Source organism: Olea europaea, chromosome 6 (genome assembly GCF_002742605.1).
Source record: "Olea europaea var. sylvestris chromosome 6, O_europaea_v1, whole genome shotgun sequence".
NCBI lineage: Eukaryota > Viridiplantae > Streptophyta > Magnoliopsida > Lamiales > Oleaceae > Olea > Olea europaea.
The window spans coordinates 14,479,140-14,499,068 of NC_036242.1; the positions used below are offsets into that span (position 1 = coordinate 14,479,140).

The following is a 19,929-nucleotide window of genomic DNA, read 5'->3' on the forward strand; positions in this document are numbered from 1 at the left end:
TGCTCTCTTTATAATGTGTTAGAATAGGTAGTAATCCAGGTCGTAGGCAAGTATTCCGTCCTTTTCACTTACAATATGGGTCACTCTACTGCAATTAATCAACGATTATTTTTTCTGGGTTATCGATGCATGACGATCATATCACACAAAACATCAAGAATGGCCACGATAGCATTTCGTTTAACACAGACACTTGAGTTAGTTTGGGTTTGCAGAAATGGTAGCAAGGACTAATCGGGCATATTTTATAATGTTATAGGATGAAATTGAAATAAAAAATAGTTTTAAGGACCAACCAAGAGAAAAGCAACACAAGAATGAAAATCTCACGAGGCCATCAGATAAAGAGAAATTGAAGTACAGAAAATTCATTGGTACATAAGAAGTAAAAATTCCCATACACAACCAAATATTTATCCATCTACCTGTCATTTTGTGGGATGTGGGCCAGTGTGTGATTCTGACAGAGAAATAAATGCTAGTTGTTGAGAAGTGAGTATGACTTCCGCATGGATTGCCAAACTACGTGTTCCCGATATCTTAGAGGGATGACGAATTTTTCTTTATTAGAACTGTTTCGGAAAGTTCAGTCTAACTTTCCAAGATGGAAGTGAGTATGCCCAAAAAAAGAGAAAAAAAATAAAAAAGGATGAATAAATAAAAGATCCAAGGAGGGATCGAGGGATTCGTTCTTCCACAAACCTCTTCTCAATATGTCCTACATGGAAAAATATTCGCTTCGACATTAAAAGAGCTTCCTTCGATGTTGCGTTCCGCTTCTCATCATTGTAAAAAACTCATAATTGATTCTCCTGTCCTATAAGATGCAACATTTGTAAAGCCACAATACCCGTATCGATCAGAAAGTATATGAATGGCTCGTATCTTAACTCGAGCATACTTTTACATTATCTGTATCCACCTCAGATATTATTTCCTCGATCATTTCCTCATCATCCATACTGTACTCTTTCATAGCATTTTTCCGGTTCATCTCTCACGATATAGCTGGAATGATTTTAACAGTAAAGTAAAGCAAATTACAAATAAAGGGCACAAAGACTAGACGACAGCAAATATTTGGAACCAGTTATGTCTTATTGTTGACACGCTAAAAGTGTAGCCCAGATCGAATAGCCCAAAGAATGAAACCCAATTAGGCAATTCAGGATAAAGACTCAAATAAGGTTATTAATGAATGCAGTGGAAGCCCATGAACGCGGTAACACCATCGCCCAAACTTGCAAGACGCCCAAGATCTGAGCGAATGAAATGCCTTGCAGTCGGCCAGAGTTATGACCCTGTTCTCGCCCAAACCTTCGAATCGCCCAGGATCTTAGCAAACATAAGATGTTATGGCTATCTAAAAGTGCAGTTATCGAAGCAGTTATTGAATAATCTTATCACGTTCCACGATTCAAGGAGTTCGGTTGAAGACGGTTGAATGACAAAGAAGTAGTGGCAACAATTAGAGACGACAGTTTCACGATAAGTTGGCCACCATGAAAAAAGTGGGCAGTTATAAAGCAATTAAACAGTTTCTAAGCTGTTGATCACGAAGAGATCATCAAGGGAATATAAAAGGAAGAAAAGACATAGAGCAAAGACCCCGAATCAAATACTCTCAAACAGAGAATATATGATTTCAATTTCTTACTTTAGACTTAAACATTTCTTTTCAGTACTCGTGTGCTTACGCCTCTTAGAGGCATTCTGTTTAGTTCCAATTGTAAAGTCATTGCTAATAAAGCGCCCCTTTTTGGGACTTTATCTCAAAAGATTTGTTCCTTACACAATCATCTGATCCCTTTTTAATTGTTAGCGACTACCCGTGTGAAACAATTAGGCACGCCCAGTGAGACCTTGGTGTTTGGTGTTGAAGATACAAAAGGTGAAATAATATGCCTCATAAATTCGATAAGGAAGCAGTAAGTCAGGGAGGAGTCCAATCTGTGATCGAGTGATATGAGGAGCAGCATAGCTCCCCACGAACAGATGGACAGAATCAGAGCAATCATAGTCGTTACGAACCAATGACAAAGTTGAGTCCTCTAACCATGCGTGCATTACTTGAAGAACTCACGCAAGATATCATTGAACAGGTAAATCTACGAAATATCCATAATATGGAAAGACTTACCCAGAATGGGAATGTACATTATGACAACATGGTCAAACAACTGAATAGTTTGAACGAAATAATGAATAAGTTAGTAGGCCAAATTTTTCAGCCAGTTGTGCCTCTTGCAAACCACTTTCAAATTAGGACAATTGTGGAACATAATCTCCCAGTCCTAAGTTTAAATTAAGGGGTAGAATCACCTTTTGATCCCTCTACTTCAAATCAGGGGGGATGGTGTAATACCAAATCAGAATAGTGGCAATGGTACATCTAACTTGGGGGTAACTTAAACGTAAGAGATAATGTCTTAAATAATGGGCAGAATACCTCACGTGTTAATGATGGAATAATTGTTCAGGCTAATGGTAACAATGGCCCAAATCATGGCAACTTTGTTGCCAACCAAGGACCAAACATCAGGCCTCAAACAAATCAACTGGTCAACCAACCTATAGAAATTTCATATGACCCCAACGTCATGTTGAGAAATTAGATTATGAAAATCGTATAGGACCAGATGGCTTTTGGAGTACGTCCTGTCGTTAGGCCGACTTACACAAAGCCATATCCTGATTGGGTAGACCAAGCATATCCATGGCCTAGAGGGTATAAAGTGCCAGAATTCTCACTGTTTACCGGTTTAGGAGAAGTGTCCACTCTAGAACACATAAGGCGATTCACACTGTAAAGTGGTCACGTAACTGATTACCATAAAATGAGGATGTTCCCTAGTTCATTAACAAGAGTAGCATGCTCCTGGTTCATCAATTTGCCAACAAACTCTGTTTAAGTATGGCAACAATTGGAGCAATTGTTCCACGCTCAGTTTTATAAGACTGAGACTGAAGTTAATTTGACCGATTTGGTGAATCTGCGTCAAATGCCAAACGAATGGGCAGAAGGTTTTCTTTAAAGGTTCAAGACAGCAAGAAGTTAATGTTTTATACCTTTGCTCGAAAAGGAGTTTGTCAAAATCGCTCAAAGTTGTCTAAGCTTTGATTTGAAGAAGAAATTCTAAGACAAGGAATTTCCCGATCTTTTTCAATTGAGCGTGAACGTAATTAGGTATGAACGATTAATAAGAGAAAAAGAACAACTGAAAAATTCTAGCAAGGGGACTTATTATAGAGACCCAAATTTTGATGTTCATACTATTAATGATGAGTATTACGATCAAATCGAAATGTGTTTAGTCGAATTCGTTAAAGGAGACACGTATATTTGTCCTATAATGACTAAGCCTAGACCGTCGGGTAAGGACGAGCCTATAAAAGATGAAAACATAAAGGCTAGAATGTTCTCGTTCGATATAACCAAAGCTAACCTTATATTTGATAAATTATATATGGATAAGCAGATAAAGTTGAGCGATAAGCATAAATTGTCAAGCCCTGAACAAGTTAAGGGTAAAAAATATTGTAAGTGGCATAATGCATGGTCACATTTGACTAACAACTGTTTGATTTTTCGCCATGTGTTACAGGTTGTCATTGAATCTGGACGAATTACGTTCGAGGATAAGAGGAAGATGGCAGTGGATAAAAATCCTTTTCCACAGCTACTTGGAGTGAACATGGTGACGTTTGGTTTCAAAAACAAGTTGCCAAAATTCAAGTTGGTTATAGATGATGGAGAAGAAGACCCTGGACCACATCCCAGTGTCTTTGAACGTATCAACGGGAAGGAGCCCAAAAAGGACGAAGACGTCCTATGTGCAAGATGCAAAAAAGAAGTGAGTGCAAATGCAGAGAAACCAGGGATATGACAGTATCACTATCGCCCTAGTTTTTTCCCAAATGCTCAGCCTGGTAGAGGGCGGGGTACATCGTTCTATAAGGGACCGCCTTTTGAGAGGCAGTTCAGGCCAATAAATAATGGGAGAACATTCAGACCGCAACCTCGCCAACCAAATGTATGGCATTCGTTCCAGTATAAGGCTGGAAGGGCGATACCTTTCAACGAGATGACTAGAACCCAACAAAGGCGTTTTCAACGGAACTATGGGCGAATGATAAGGCAACAACAGGGAATGCTACGTCCTAAGGCACTTAGACCACTCGAGGCAGCCAATCAAAATGTTCTCAAAGACAGTGAAGAGACTGGTACAGGCGAACCTATGGAAGAATTGCCAGAGACTTCTTCTGGGAGGTCGAAGTTTGAGCGAGACAGAAGGGATGGAGAAGATCCAAATCAGCCCCTTACTATTTAGTTTGGTACGTTACCTCCTGTCGTGGCTAATAACTATTTACTAGCTAATGAGTTCAAGAATAAAGGGAAGGGAAAAAAAGAAAAGGAGGATAACGAAGAGGAAGCATGCATGCTGGAATATGAAAAAGGCCAAACTTTTAGAGAGGCCTACAATGGTGAAGAAGATGATAGTATGACAGACATCGAAGAGTAAATCGATTTGGAGCAGAAAGAAGAAGAAGAAGAAGAGTATCGTACAATACTCTATTGAAGCAACTACATCGAGAGGGAGTTCGTGAAGTAGACTTATTGGGAGAACCATCTGTGCGTTCTTTTGATTATTACGTGCTGTACGGGACGCCCAAAAGGAATAAGAGAGTGCCTCGCTCTGAAAAGTATGCATCACCTCCAAGAATAATGCCTCCTCCCACAGGTTGGGTAACTGAAGAAGAAGCATCGGAAAACAGTAAAAAGAAAATTCAGGAGACAGAGGCTCAGTGCGATATGCTGCACGTTGACTTATCACAAAAGGGTAACTCGACAGAGAACAAGCAGGAAGTGAAAATAGATGCTGCCAAAAAGGTTATTTTTAGGCGACCAGCCATGAAATTGATCAAACACTTGAGGCCATTGTACGTTAAAGCTCTAGTTAACGGCATATCTGTGGCAAAAGTACTTGTCGATAATGGAGCAACTATAAACACCATTCCATCTAGGATGATGAGGAAATTCACAAAGACAGAAGGTGATATGATCCCAGCGGAAGTCATTCTGACAAGTTTCAATGGAGGAACAACTTCAGCTAAAGGGGTTATGCCATTGGACATAACTATAGGAACAACTACTAGGACCACAGTCTTCTTTATAATAGATGGTCCCACTAGTTACAATGTGTTATTAGGAAGAGATTGGATACACGGAAGCCACTGTATACCATCATCGCTCCATCAATACCTAGTTTTTTGGAATGACAAGGGTGAAGCAAAGGTGGTGCAGGCTGATCATAGGCCTTTTGTCACAGAAGCAAACTCAGTGGAAAGGTTCATGTACGAAGGAAATTATGGACCTGTCGAGTAGTCCAAGATGGAGAAGAAACTCAGATTATCGCGCAGAGTGAAGAGCCATTTTCGGTGGATGCACTCACTGAAATGTTCCGTCAAATGAGGCCAAACATAGTGGCCCTAGAGGAGCCAGTAATTGGCAAAAGAATAATCAAGGAGTTTTAAATGAGTTGTAAGCAAACAAAGGCAAATGGCCAATATTCAGGCCTTCAAAGCCAAATTAATGGCTTTCAATAAAGAATGCAAGGACAAGACGAAAGAAGAAGCAGCATTGAAAGCATTGAGAGACAAATTGGCAGTGTTCGAGTTGGAATAAAGTATTGGCCGAGAAGTCAACAAGGTGGATTGTTTAGAAGAAGAAGTGCCTACAAGGGAACTGGAGGACGAAGTGATAAGGATCGCCAAGCCTAGATACGCTCAAACACAAGACCCCCTGATTAAAGTGAATATTGGCAATGAAGGAGAAAATCGCCCAACGTTCATCAGCCAAATGCTCGATCAAAAGGTTAGTGATAAATTAATCGCTTTATTAAAGGAGTACAAAGATTATTTTGCTTGGGAATATGAACAGATGCCTGGTTTAGACAGAAATTTGGTGGAACATAGATTACCAACCAAGCTTAATTTTAAACCTCATAGGTAACCTCCTAGACGTTTCGCTGTACTCCCTGAAATAAAGGAAGAGATAGAGTGATTATTAAAAGCATGCTTTATGAGAACGGTCAGATATGTTGAATGGTTGTCCAATATCGTGCCGGTATTAAAAAAGAATGGTAAACTAAGGGTGTACATAGACTTTAGGAATCTAAACATAGCCACACCTAAAGATGAATATCCAATGCCCGTGGTAGATTCTTTAGTAGACTCGACTGCCGGACATGTAATGTATTCCTTCATGGATGGGTATTTAGGATACAATCAAATTTATATAGCTAAGGAAGATATACACAAAATTGCCTTTAGATACCCTGGGTCTCTAGGATATTTTGAATGGGTAGTTATGCCATTCGGCCTGAAAAATGTAGGAGCAACTTATCAAAGGGTAATGAATTTGATTTTTCATGATATGATAGGCAAGTTTGTTGAAGTGTATGTAGATGATATAGTGGTCAAATCCATTAAAGAAGAGGATCATTTTGAACAATTAAGATATTCATTTGAGCGAATGAAGCGCTATAAACTAAAGTTGAATCCCTTGAAATGTGCATTTGGTGTTAATGCAGGGAATTTTCTTGGTTTTTTAGTACACAAAAGGGGGATTAAACTTGATAAAAATAAAGCGAATGCCATTTTAGAGGCCAAACTACCTAGTAACAAAAAAGAATTGCAAAGGTTTCTAGGCTAAGTAAACTTTTTAAGACGCTTTATTTCTAACTGTGCAGGGCGAACTAAAGCTTTTTCGCCGCTTTTAAAGTTGAAAAATCAGGACGAATTAGTCTGGAAAGAAGAGCATCAAAAGGCTTTTGAAAGTCTAAAGACATATTTATCAAATCCACCAGTGTTGGTGTCACCAATCCAAGGACGGCTAATGAAAGTTTATGTATCAGTTGAAAAAGAATCAATAGTTGGAATGGTCGCGCAGGAAGACCAATTTGGTGAAGAAAGGGCGATTTACAACTTAAGTAGACGGTTAACAAAATGTAAATGTAATTATTCTACCATTAAAAAATTATATCTTGCATTGTATTTCAAATTAAGGGCTTATTTACGACCCGTAACCGTTTATTGAATTTCTAAAGTAAATTTGGTTAAGTATATGTTCTCTCGCCCTATTTTGCACCAAAGGGTAGGCTTTTGGACATTTAACTTTATTAGAATTCGAAATACAATACATACTCCGAAAGACAGTAAAAAATTAGGCTTTTGCTAACTTTCTGGTCGATCATCCATGCCTTGATATGCCTGAAGAAATTGAGTTAGAGATCAATTCATTCGAATTAAAACCTTGGGTTTTATATTTAGATGGATCGAAAACCTCTAAAGGTACAGGAGTAGGAGTAGCATTGATAAATCCTTTAGGGATTTGTTATAAATTCGCATTCACTTTGAACAGGATGTGTTCCAACAATCAGGCCGAATACGAAGCCTTAATCGTGGGCCTAGAATTAATGATAGATATGGGGGTAAAGAATGTGATCGTTAGAAGCGATTCTCAATTGGTAATTCACTAATTGATTGGTGATTTTAAATGTCAAAGTGATTCCATTATAAGTCAGTATGAAATCGCCCAAGAGTTGTTGGAATAATTCGACCAAATAGAGCTTCAATGTGTTAATAGGATATATAATGACGTAGCAAACGAATTGGCCCAGATGGTCTCAAGGTACTCAAAAGTTTTAAATTGGAAGTCTACTTATGAGTATGGAACAATATTGACCGTGGTCCAAAGAAGGGCAAGAACGATTAAAATTCATTGCATACAAGATGGAGATGCAATAGATTGGAGGGCAGAATTAAAAGGTTCCTTAAAGAACCTAATATAGGAAATAGTAAAAAAATGAAGTTGCGTTTGCTAAACTATACACTGATAGATGAAGAGTTGTTTAAGAAACGCTTTGATGGTATATTACTAAAATGTGTAAGTTTGCAAGAAGTCAGGACGATCATGGCTGAAGTGCACGAAGGGATATGTGGAGCGCATCAAGCTGGTCAAAGGATGAGATGGTTAATTATTAGAAATGAATTTTTTTGGCCAAAGATGGGAGAATCATGCGTTCAGTATTCAAAGAGTTGTCTAGCATGCCAAAAGCATGGTCCAATACAAATGGCGCCAGCACGAGAGATGACACATATTATCAAACCTTGGCCGTTTAACGATTGGGCGATAGACCTGATAGGGAAGATTTATCCCCCATCGTCCAAGCAACATACATTTGTTATAGTTGCAACTGATTATTTCACTAAGTGGGTAGAAGCGATACCTTTAAAGGAGATCACCCAAAAGAATGTCATAGAATTTATCCGTGATCACATTATCTATAGATTTGAAATTCGACAAATTTTGATGGTAGATCATAGAACATCTTTAAATGGGAATCAAGTGAATAAATTCTTGAGCGAGTTTGGAGTTAAATTAGTGAACTCCACACCATATTACGCTCAATCCAATCTTCTAATAAGATTTTAAAAAATATCATAAGGAAAATGATACATGAAAATGCCAGAAATTGACACGAATGTTTAAACAAGGCCTTATGGGCTTATAGGACATCGTCTCGGTCAAGTACCAAAATTACTCCTTTCCAACTTACTTATGGATAGGAGGCCGTTTTGCCTATGGAAATCAACATGCAATCAATCAGAGTGTGTTTGCAACATAAGTTAAGTGGTGATGAGTATACCGAATCACTAGTTCAAAACTTATTGGAGTTGGACGAATTAAAGTTGGATGTCCTAGATAAATTGCAAGTTCAAAAATGAAAACTGGCTAGATTTTATAATAAAAAAGTTATAACCAAATCGTTCAGCCTGGGCGAATTAGTTTGGAAAACAATACTCCCTTTGGATAGCAAAAATCCAAAGTATGGCAAGTGGTCGCCCAATTGGGAAGGACCATATAAAGTAAATAATGTGTTGCCTAATGGAGCCTATCATTTGGAAGATTTAGATGACACCAAGCACATGAGGTTCATTAATGGCAAATATTTAAAAAAATATATTCCTTCCTTATGGGAAAGTGAACAAATAAAAGTGTAATCAAATCGCGTTGAACGATTGCAGATAAAAAAGGGCCAGAACGAAATACGTTCAAATAAATTCCTTTATTACAAAATACTAAATGCTCTATAAGCTACAATTAAGAGCGAACTAATCTTCCGGTCGATCGTCGAGTAAGAGGGTGAACTGGCATTGATTGCTATCCTGATTGCACTACCGCAAAGACAAGTAGAGAGGCCGAGAAGCACTCCCAGCGAGTAGAAAGGAAGAAGAAGCACCCTCACATTGCCTTCCTAAATGCATCGCTGCAATAATGGGCAAGGAGGCTGAGAAGCACTCTCAGCAATCAAGGTGGCTTGCAGGCATCCTCAAAAATTGTCTTCCATCATCGAACTCCTTGTAAGGAACATGGAGACGATGGGAAGAACTTCGTTGGCCAAAGAATATTTCCTATATCTCCCATACCAAAAGTGACATAAAAAAAGTTGGCAAAATGGGTGGATCAAATGATCCATTTCCATGGAAGACGAAGGTTTTGGATCGATTGTCAAAATGTCAAACAATGACAGCAAATTGGTTTTGAAGAAGAGAATGGAAATGAAAATGACAAGTGTGAAATATAAGTACATTTATAGGGGCGTGAAGGTGAAGAGACAGAATATGAACATCCACATTTATGCCTAGTAACTGGAATCAAATGGTCCGAAATCTTAGGAAAAGAGACAGAAATACCAAGAAAAAATGTGCGTGAATCTTAGCATAAAGCAGTTAAATGCTTGGGGGTTGACGATTAAAGACAACGTCAATAAATGCACAAGAAGAATTAATCGTTCATTAATGATAATGGCTGTTGGTACGTTCAGAGTTACCAATGGACATCAGTACGAGATTACAAGGGGAAAGTTAATACGAAGTTACAAAAAGAAAAGTTAAGGCATTATATGTCTTAATTACAATTCGCCCCAGACCGAATGAATTCTTTCCCTAAGTCTCCCCCAATCCTCGCTCTGCCGAGAAGAAGTAATATCCAATTCAGCTACAAAATCATTATCAACTTCCAGCTTCTTGTACTACTCAACCAAAGGCTTGGTTCACTCAATTCCTTGGGAGGCATTACGCTTTTTAGCAGCTATTCTCGCCTTGCAATCGTCCATCTTTGCTTGAAGCTCCTTCATCTGTGCAGCCAAACTGGTCATCAAAGAGTTTTCAATCATAACTTCGGAAGAGATTTCTTTGAATTCGTCCTCAGCTTTGTTGATCTCCAGAAGCAAAGACTCTCTTTCAGATACAGCGCGAAGATATTGAGTACTCTTGGCCTTCAGTTCAACATTTTTGGCCAGCAAGGAGAGAATCTCGGAATGGACAACTTTCAACGTCGCTTTAAAATCAGCAGAAAGATTGAGCGACAGAAGTGTCAGTGCTTGCACCAACTTCGCACTCAAATGCTCAAGCTTATCCTTATGTTTGGCAGCACTAGCCTGATCGATGTCCATATCCATAAAGGACACATAATCAAATATCGACTGCTCGAGGAACTTCATATCTTCATCTGAAGAAGTAGAAGGACGACCGGTTGAAGCAGGGCGAGACGTCTTGACCTTTCCCCAGGAAGTGAACAAGTCCTGGATGGAACGCACAATCTTATCAGCATCCTGCAAAGAAAATTGTCAACATTGAAGGTTTTCACTACAATGAACAAAGTGGAAGTAAGAGTGAAGCAAAGATTACCTCTTCAGCAATCTTGGGAGGTGGCATATCCCCAGCCAAATCTATCACCTGTGGCTCCACCACTTGTGAGGACTTCCCCTTGTCTGAGCGAGAAGACTTTGCCACAACGGGCAAACCCATGGGAGTATTTGCAGAACTTAAAAAGTAACAAATCAAAAACCAATAGCACAAACAAAGGTAAAACATTAAAAAATGTATTACCTTCTGGTTCAACGTTTGGGGGGTTGACGCCCTGGGAAGAAGGTGGCTCATCCATTGGTTGTGATGAGGATTTCGGGACTGAAGGTTTCTCTTTAAGCGTAGTCCCTTTATCAACTGGTTTGGATGAAGCAGCCTCAGTAGGGGATGATGGAGCAGGAGCTGCCAACACCAAAGCCTTCAAAGGAGAGGCTGAACTTTTCTGAGAAATCCAAATAAACCATCAGCACATAGAAAAGTTTCAAGTATAGAAAAGTATGCTTGTGAGTAAACTAATTTAATTACCTTTCTCCTAAAAATGAGAGGAGTGTCATCATCATCATCATCATCCTCCAAAATGGGAGATGCTGAGGTTGACCGTTTGCGACTTGGGGCACTCTTAGCTGCAGTGGGCTTGGCAGGAAGAGAAGTAGATGGACGAACAGACTGTTTAGCACGAGTAGGGGAGGAAGGACTCTTAATGGACACAGGGGTGACCAAAACAGGAGAAGTGAAAGAAATGTTTGGCTGATCCAGTGAATGGAAAGCACGATTGGCATCAGTTGCAAACAATCTACGCTTCACTGATGGCCAGAGTTGTTCAAAAAGAGGATGGATGGCATGGCTAGGATTGAAAGGTGCTAATGAAAAGTTACTCGTCAAAAGAATATTGCGAGCATCTATAGCTTCTGCTTCTACCTTATTAATGGTGTGGAAGCGATCTATCAAATTTCTTGAATAACAAGGGGGAACAGGCCAAGTTTATCCAAAACCAAGTTGAAGAGCAAAAAAGTGGGGAGCATATATTTCAACCCCAGCTTTGACATTAGTTCCAATTAAAATATCATGGAACAACTCCCTCCCGGTAAAAAACTGAACCCAAACAAGCAGAGAGGTGCTCGCACTGTCCAGGGTGGATGGGGGTTGCACATAATCTGGAATTAAAAAGGAAGGAGAAGGAAAGAAAGAAGGAATTGGATTCAAAGTATAAAAGAATGAAAAGATGTCTCTTCTGGACGTATTTACATGGCTCAGTGGGTCAATAGCTAGCCCATAGCAGCTAGCAGAATAAAAGGACAAGGATAGAGCACCAAGTGATGGAAAATAGGCTTTCAACCACATTTGAGTGAACCAAAGAGGCCCACTGCCAGTGGGAGATGCACCATTCTTCAATTGAAATTGGAGAGAAGCCATACCTTTATAGAGGGCAGCCAAAAAGAAAGAACACAAATTCAGAGGCCTACCACGCGCCAATTCGTGCGCTATGGGTAAATAGCTCATAGAAGGCTTCATACTTGGCACACACAGAATATATTTACAAAGCCAAATCTAAAGAAAGGCCACACGCTCAGCATGGGAAGGCTCAACGCTCGAGTGATTATAACAGCTTTACAGGCTTGAATAAGACTCGGTGAGTTTTCTGTCAAATTTTGGGGTGACACCATAAATCAAAATACCAGGGAAAATGGTATCGTCCAAAGGTGTCAGATTTACTAGGGCCCCAACATCCTTTAAAGTAATGGACATGGGACCAAGAGGGAAAATAAAAGTATTATACTCAGAGGACCAAAAACTTAAAGTAATAGGGAAAAACGCTGGATCAAAAATAGGGGATTGAAGAGAGATTTCTAACAAATCAGAAATCCTAACACTATTAAAAATTGCCTTGGTAGGACCATGGCCCACAAGGCGAGCATGTCATCTATGAAAAATAACATCAGATTTAGGCCAAGTACGAATACCTCTTTCGCAAAGCGACCTCAGCAGCAAAGAGTTCAGAAACGGAGGGCCTTAAGTACAAGGGAACAGCTGGCCTACCGCCAGTTTTTCGACGGCCTCGGCGTTGTTGAATGAAGAACCTAGATAGAACTCATTGAGTTCGGCATTGGCTGGTGCAAGGAAGTTCGGAGTTATATATGGCCGAGTGAGGATTTTCTGGAAGTCTTCGAAACTAAAAGAGTCACCAAATTGGGTTTGTGAAGCAGCCATTGGGAACGAAATAAAGTTTTGTTGAAGTTTGCTTGAGAAACGTAGTAGAGAAGCAAGAAGATGAATAGTAATATTGCGAGAGAGAAGCGCGAAACAATGAGGCGTGATTTAGTGGTGTGATGAAATGACGTGTATTTGGGGGTTATAAGGGTTTGCAACGTCGCGCCTTTTTAGGCTACGGAAGGAAATAATGATTGAAATTCTTGAAAATTTCAAATGTTGCTGGGAAATACAAAGTGAATATGGCCAAAAATTAATAATTGGTATTAATTGTGCCATATTGGGGGATAATTGTTGACACGCTAAAAGTGCAGCCCAAATCGAATAGCCCAAAGAATGAAGCCCAACTGGGCAATTCAGGATAAAGGCCCAAATATGGTTATTAATGAATGCAGTGGAAGCCCACGAATGTGATAACACCATCGCCCAAAATTGCAAGACGCCCAAGATCTGAGCGAATGAAGTGTCTTGCAGTCTGCCAGAGTTATGACCCTGTTTACGCCCAAACTTTCGAATCGCCCAGGATCTTAGCAAACATAAGATGTTATGGTTATCCAAAAGTGCAGTTATCGAAACAGTTATTGAGTAATCTTATCACGTTCCACGATTCAAGGAGTTCGGTTGAAGACGGTTGAACGACAAAGAAGTAGTGGCAGTAGTTAGAGACGGCAGTTTCACGATAAGTTGGCCACCATGAAGAAAGTGGGCAGTTATAAAGCAATTAAGCAGTTTCTAAGCGGTTGATCACAAAGAGATCATCAAGGGAATATAAAAGAAAGAAAAGACATAGAGCAAAGACCCCGAATCAAATATTCTCAAATAGAGAATATGTAATTTCAATTTCTTAGTTTAGACTTAAACATTTTTTTCAGTACTCGTGTGCTTGCGCTCTTTGGAGGCATTCTGTTTAGTTCCAATTTTAAAGTCATCGCCAATAAAGCACCCCTTTTTGGGACTTTGTCTCAAGAGGTTTGTTCATTACACAATCGTCTGATCCCTTTTTAATTGTTAGCGACTACCCGCGCGAAGCACTTACCTACTGTTATCCTAGTCAAAATACTGAAAAGCTTTAAACATATGCTCGTCTCTTTTGAACTTATGCCTGTGCATTGTAGCAGTAATAATTTCAATGTAATTGATTGTCTTGTTGCCATCCATATCAGCCTGAAGCATACGTTGTTAAAGCCGATGAAGCACGAAGAACAAATGATTGAATAACCTTTTTCCAATAATGAAATGAAACTTACAGCTTCCATGAGTTGCTTCACTTCAGCGTCAGATTGTTTCAAGCCAAGATGGACTATTCCAGATTTCAGTTCCTCATAAGTGATTGTACGGCTCTTAACTGTGTCCATATTTGCAGACATTGCTTTAAGACCTTTAATTTCTTCCTCGGATTAATTTTTTGTGCAATCACCTGAACAAGAGGCCAAACGCAAACAAGATAAAGAGTTTAGAAGATTAACATCTCTAACTTTGTTAAGATATTGTGTATGTTACACACTAACAAAGCTATTAGTTATCTATTGGCTTGTCGGTTGCTTGTCATTGAACACAAGCCAGGGTGCTCTTTGCAACATAAAGCATACGAGAATTTTAAGTTCAGCCATAATATCCTGAACTAATTGTATAAATGCTAGAAAGAAAACTTAAATACTGTTAAATCTATACTAATTAGTTCTCAAGTATTATTTATTTGAAGGTGAAAACCAGAACTCAACTAATATATAAGGGCATATGACACGTGATATGCAACTAGTGTTACGCCTCGATTATTCGCGCCTCGATACCGAAGTGCCATCTCACCACCGAGGCCGAGATCAAATAGACCCTACGTAGCACCATTTACTCCGACCTGAAAACGACCCTCCCGAAACTTCTCCGAAGTGATATAGCAATTCCTACTACTGATCTGCCGAAGCGTCTCACCTCCGAGGTCGAGATCAAGTGGACCCCGGTTAGAAGATCCGCCGCCAATTTAAGATTTGTCCTGCACCTAAGGCTTAAATTGATTTGACGTCTCCATGAGACTATTTGACGTGACTTATCAACTTTATGTCAATTCAACTCGGGGAAAACAAACTGTCCGCCTACTCTACAAGCGCGGCTGATTGATGCCTATGAGCAGACGCTTCATACCGTCAGATGTACACACGCGTTCTACATCCAGCGGTTCATACCACCTATAAATACCCAAGGTTTGGTAAGAGGCAAAGGTAATGAAACTCTCAATACATAGCATTCCATAACAAGTTTATATATTCTCCTCCCCCTTTATTCATTGATTTGTGTAGTCACTGGGCACTGTTCCGACCACCCAAACCTGACTTGACCGTCGAAGTGTATACGGCCGTCACCACCTCCGTCGGTTCCGACCGTGTGCGCCTGACCGCTTGTTCATTTCGCAGGGAGGAATACGTGGAGTAGTTATAAGTTGGCCACGTGGAGGAGCCATTTTTGGAGGTCAACAACTAAAAAAAAAAAAGCCTCTGTACAGGATTGATTCTTTGTGACTTTTTAGAATAGTGGTGGAGAACATGGAACATGTGGATAACAATGAGTAGTCGTTTAGAGTGTGGTTGAAATTAAAACCTCGATTTTGACTAGGTAGTAGAAGTAACTTTTAAGTTACTCATAATGTTAGCCAACGCATAAGCTCCTTGTACCTTCTATACGTCCATTTGCCCTTGTAAAGTGTCTGCATATGGCCCAAAATTCTCATCTAATAATTATTCATCGGGTAATCATTTTTCTTATACGTGTTTATATGCAAAAATAAAAAGCAGTCTCAACAATGAATAAGTTTCTGCATTCACTACGATTTAAATGGTTGTCGATGACCGTCCTATACTTTTGTGTAGTTTACCATCATTGGTTATTTCTAGCAAACACTAAATAAACTTATTTTTAATAAGTAGTTCACAAATTGGCTCTTTTCATCAAAGGCAAGAGTGATGATAGAATTTATATCTTAAACCCAATCCCGAGATCCATAATGAACGAAACAGAAAACACGAACACGAACACAAACACATGCATACATAGAAATGAAGTGGTTCATTACGTCCACTGCAGATTTTTCTTTATAATGAATAAGAAGATTAGAAGGTTTTCCCTATGCATAAGTCCTATCTCATATAAAAATGACCCCCTTGGGGCCGGCCTTCCACTCTCTTATGCAGCATTTATTAGGTTAAATGGGTTGGGTGGATCATACAATAAGTCTCTCTCGACCCTCCCTTTCTAACACAAGGCTGAAAGTAGTACCGAACCATGGAAGGAATCATCGGCAATCCTCACCATGGATTTCAAAATACCTTGTTAGCCTTGACTGGGATATGGAAACCAAGCAAGGGATGCTAAACAAAACAAAAAAATAGAATGCCACTTAAGAGAATTTGAATTTCCTACCATCTAGCCAATTGAAAAACTAGGTTGATCCACAGTCGAAGGTTTAAGTAAACAATATAAGAGGCTCCACACAGTCCAACATTAAGAGGTTGAAAAATTAAAATAGATCATATGCAAAAGAAGTGCCTTATAATATGATGATTTAATGGTAAATTACCTAGTACTTCTGCTGAAGTAATTCTCTTCTTTGGATCCTCTGTCAGCATCTTTTGATTTTTGAACAACATATTTAAAAAAGGTTGAAACCCAACATTGAGGGCTCCCACCGCTCTGTCTTTGGAGCACCGTGAGGAAGGTAAATAGTGGGATGTGCCCCAACAGGCCAGGGAATAAGAACTTGTCCGTACACTGGTGTCTACAAGGAGTCCAATTCCATATCTCAAAAATCAAACCCTTTTACTGCGGTTGTCAGTAAGGTTGAGACTACCTCACTCCTGTCCTTTACACCACTGAATTATGTGTCGAAGGGCAATGTATTTGGCACTATTAGATATGGATAATGGAGGGCCACATGTGGTGACCAAAGTCAACTTCCGCTTTCAGTGCAGTGTCAAATATCCCCTTCTCAATTTCTGCAGCAAAAGAATTAGCGTTTACCAAGCGAATTATAGAAGAAGATGTTACACTAGTTAATTAGTCTTACCAGCCCAAAATGAAGGCATACCACCGAGTAGAATTTATAAAATAACACCTGCACTCCGCACATCTATTTCCTTTCATAACTTCGCTTTAATACTTCAGGAGCAACATAATACGCACTGCCAATTATATCACGGTACTCCTTCCCTGAGATTGATGAATGAAAGGAAATATATTATTATTTTTTAAAGAATACAGAAGCTAATTGTGGATAAGTAAACGTAGTAAAAATGAATATGACAATACTGAGATGCTTTGACAAACATATCGATTGAAAACTAAAAAAGCACGCATGCGAGCGCGTGATAGTTCTTAGATGTAAACTTGACATCTTTTGTACTTAACATTCTCGACATTCATTCTCTACAATGACATCAATTATTTAAATTCCTTAGCAATTATTGCTTTGACTATTTCACTTAGTGCTATGGTCTATTTTATGGTGACATTTTCACCAATTTGAGCAAAAATTATTGTTTGGACCGGACAACTTGTTTTTCTATTGATTTTTAATCGAGGTTGGAACACCATGGCGATGCTGTTAACATGATGAGAAAACATCAACTTGATAGACAAGTTGAACAACTTCAGTAATTTTCTAATAAAGTTAATGTTTAAATTAATCAAATTTACATATACTACATTGAAGATCCATTATCATACAATCAAAATGATAATTAAGCACCAATCTTAAAGCTTTCATACTGAATATTTACATAGCCTAACCAGAGTAAATAACCTATAGAAGTCCTATTATTTAAGCACCAATCAAGAGGTTATAACCATAAGTTCTCTATCTTGATGGCAAATACCTCTGCTCCAAAATTCAATATTTATATTCAATAATAGATAAACTTGAATTCTTACTTACCCTCTTCAATAAAAACAGATAGCCCAAAATCAGTATTCATAAGCACTTCCCAATATAAAAGAAAGCCTAAAAATGAATTTCTTATAAGACTTGTATATAGATTTACAGGCATAGGTGTGGCCAGTTGAATTCTCAGTGCAGACGTAAGTTACCCCAAATTGCCCCCTCCCCAATTCTTTCCCAAATGTGTATTTTGAACTCACATCCTCAAAGGGCTTTCCTATAATATTATTGAGTTCTAATCTTTGAATTGGATTTTGGGGTCTGCTGATGGAGGCGGTTTTGGTGGCTGAGGCGGTTTCTGCGGTGGTGGCTGGTGGTGGCTCAGGCTTAGGCTGAAGAGTGAACTGAGTTGATGGTTCTTGAGCATTTTAATGGATTTGTTCGTGACCTGGGCTTAATTATTCTTGATGAAAGATCAACCCATCATTTTCTCAGCAGGTCATAAATTTATAACCAAGATTGGAACTTTTCAACTGGATTATGAAATGGGTTGTAATACGACAAATCCAGGGGGGTAAAATTTTGCTTTGTTGGGGGTCAAAAATTACAGATGAGAAAATTTCTTGAAATAGATTTGCTCATCAAGTTGACAAAGCTGTCACGAGACTGATGTCTGTCGACTTGTGAGTCTGTTATAGGTGAAAGTTTCATTAACTTCATTTTACTCTCGTCCAAAAGAAAACGTGTCTCTTTTGCAATTGAAATATAAAAAATCTCCTCTTCAGTAGTACTTTTGCCTCGAGTTAAATGATTCATTAGTAATTGAACTTATTTTTTTGTCACGTTTTACTTATTGAATTTTAAAATACATTCAAGTGATCATTGAACTTTAAAATATTATGCATAAATTACTCATTCACGTTTATTAGTCACTAAATTTTTAAAATGTATTCATGTTAAATATTTCACTCATTGTATTTCATTAGTCACTGAACTTATATATTCATCATGCATTACTCGTTAAACTTTAAAACATTTCCAAGTGGTCATTGAATCCAACTTTTGAAGATTTTGAAGTATAACATACCATACAGATGACGCTATTCTTTCCTCTTGAATTATCTTGTGACAACTCTTAAAATTATATTTTATTATTCTTGATTAATATTATTGACTCTAAACCAAAATTTCACTGCATGTTTGAGATATACTTTTTTCCCTTGATTCAATCGAAATAAATAATTAATTTCTCTATCTTATTTTTACAAAGTAAATGAAAAATAAAATCTAAATTAAGATTTATTTTATTTTTGATCTAAGCCGAATCTCATAAAAAATCACTTTACTCAAAAATAATATGTTGTACAATCATCATTCAAAAGCATTTCAAAGTTCAGTAAGTAAAACATGGTGAAAATATAAATTCAATGGTTAGTGAGACATTATGGATGAGTGATAAAGTGCAATGTGGTAAAATTTATTGATCACGTGGAGGCATTTTAAAGGTCAATAAGTTAAACGTGACGAAAATATAAGTTTAATAACTAATGAAATATTTAACTCCTTTTGCCTTGGCACTTGGTAGCTTTCATTTCATTGATCTTCAGATAAAGATTTCAAAATAAGAAAGAAAGTATCTCTCAAACTATTGTTATCTTCAAAATACATTCAAATGCTCATATTTTAGGCTATTTATAAGATCATGTAAGTTAATGTGTATACATTCCATCTTCTTATTCTAAGAAGTATTAACGTCCAATGAATCCAAACATGAAGGGAGAGGGGGGGAGGGGGGGTTAGGGGGATCTCGAACCCCCAAACTATTATTATTATTAATAAAAAGGTCCTTGGCTCGTTAACTGATGACTCAATCCAAAAAATCCAACCTTCCCTTTTTTAATACATTTCTCTCTAGCTCATTGTCTTTACCCCGTTTCCATGTACAAATCTCCAAATTTTCAACGCAATCCTTAAATTTCATAATCAAAATCCTCAATTGCAAATAAAAATAATAAATAAATAAATAAATAAAAATCATTGTCTTGCATAGAAGTAGGTGTAGGTCTGGACGTGGTTTGGTTTAGGTCGATTTTAACTCCAACCCGAAATCAAAATCAAATTAGTTGGTTGTGTGAATTTCAACC

General features: G+C 38.3%; 1 long non-coding RNA gene across 1 annotated transcript; it reads right to left on the reverse strand.

The window, feature by feature from the left end:
- Window positions 1-13,926: 13,926 nt before the first annotated feature.
- On the reverse strand, window positions 13,927-18,522 carry LOC111395953. The gene is made up of 4 exons (XR_002702891.1): window positions 17,843-18,522; window positions 16,976-17,118; window positions 16,490-16,904; window positions 13,927-14,338 (listed from the first exon to the last, which is right to left on the reverse strand). It is a non-coding gene; the product is annotated as an uncharacterized LOC111395953 (long non-coding RNA).
- Window positions 18,523-19,929: the final 1,407 nt, after the last annotated feature.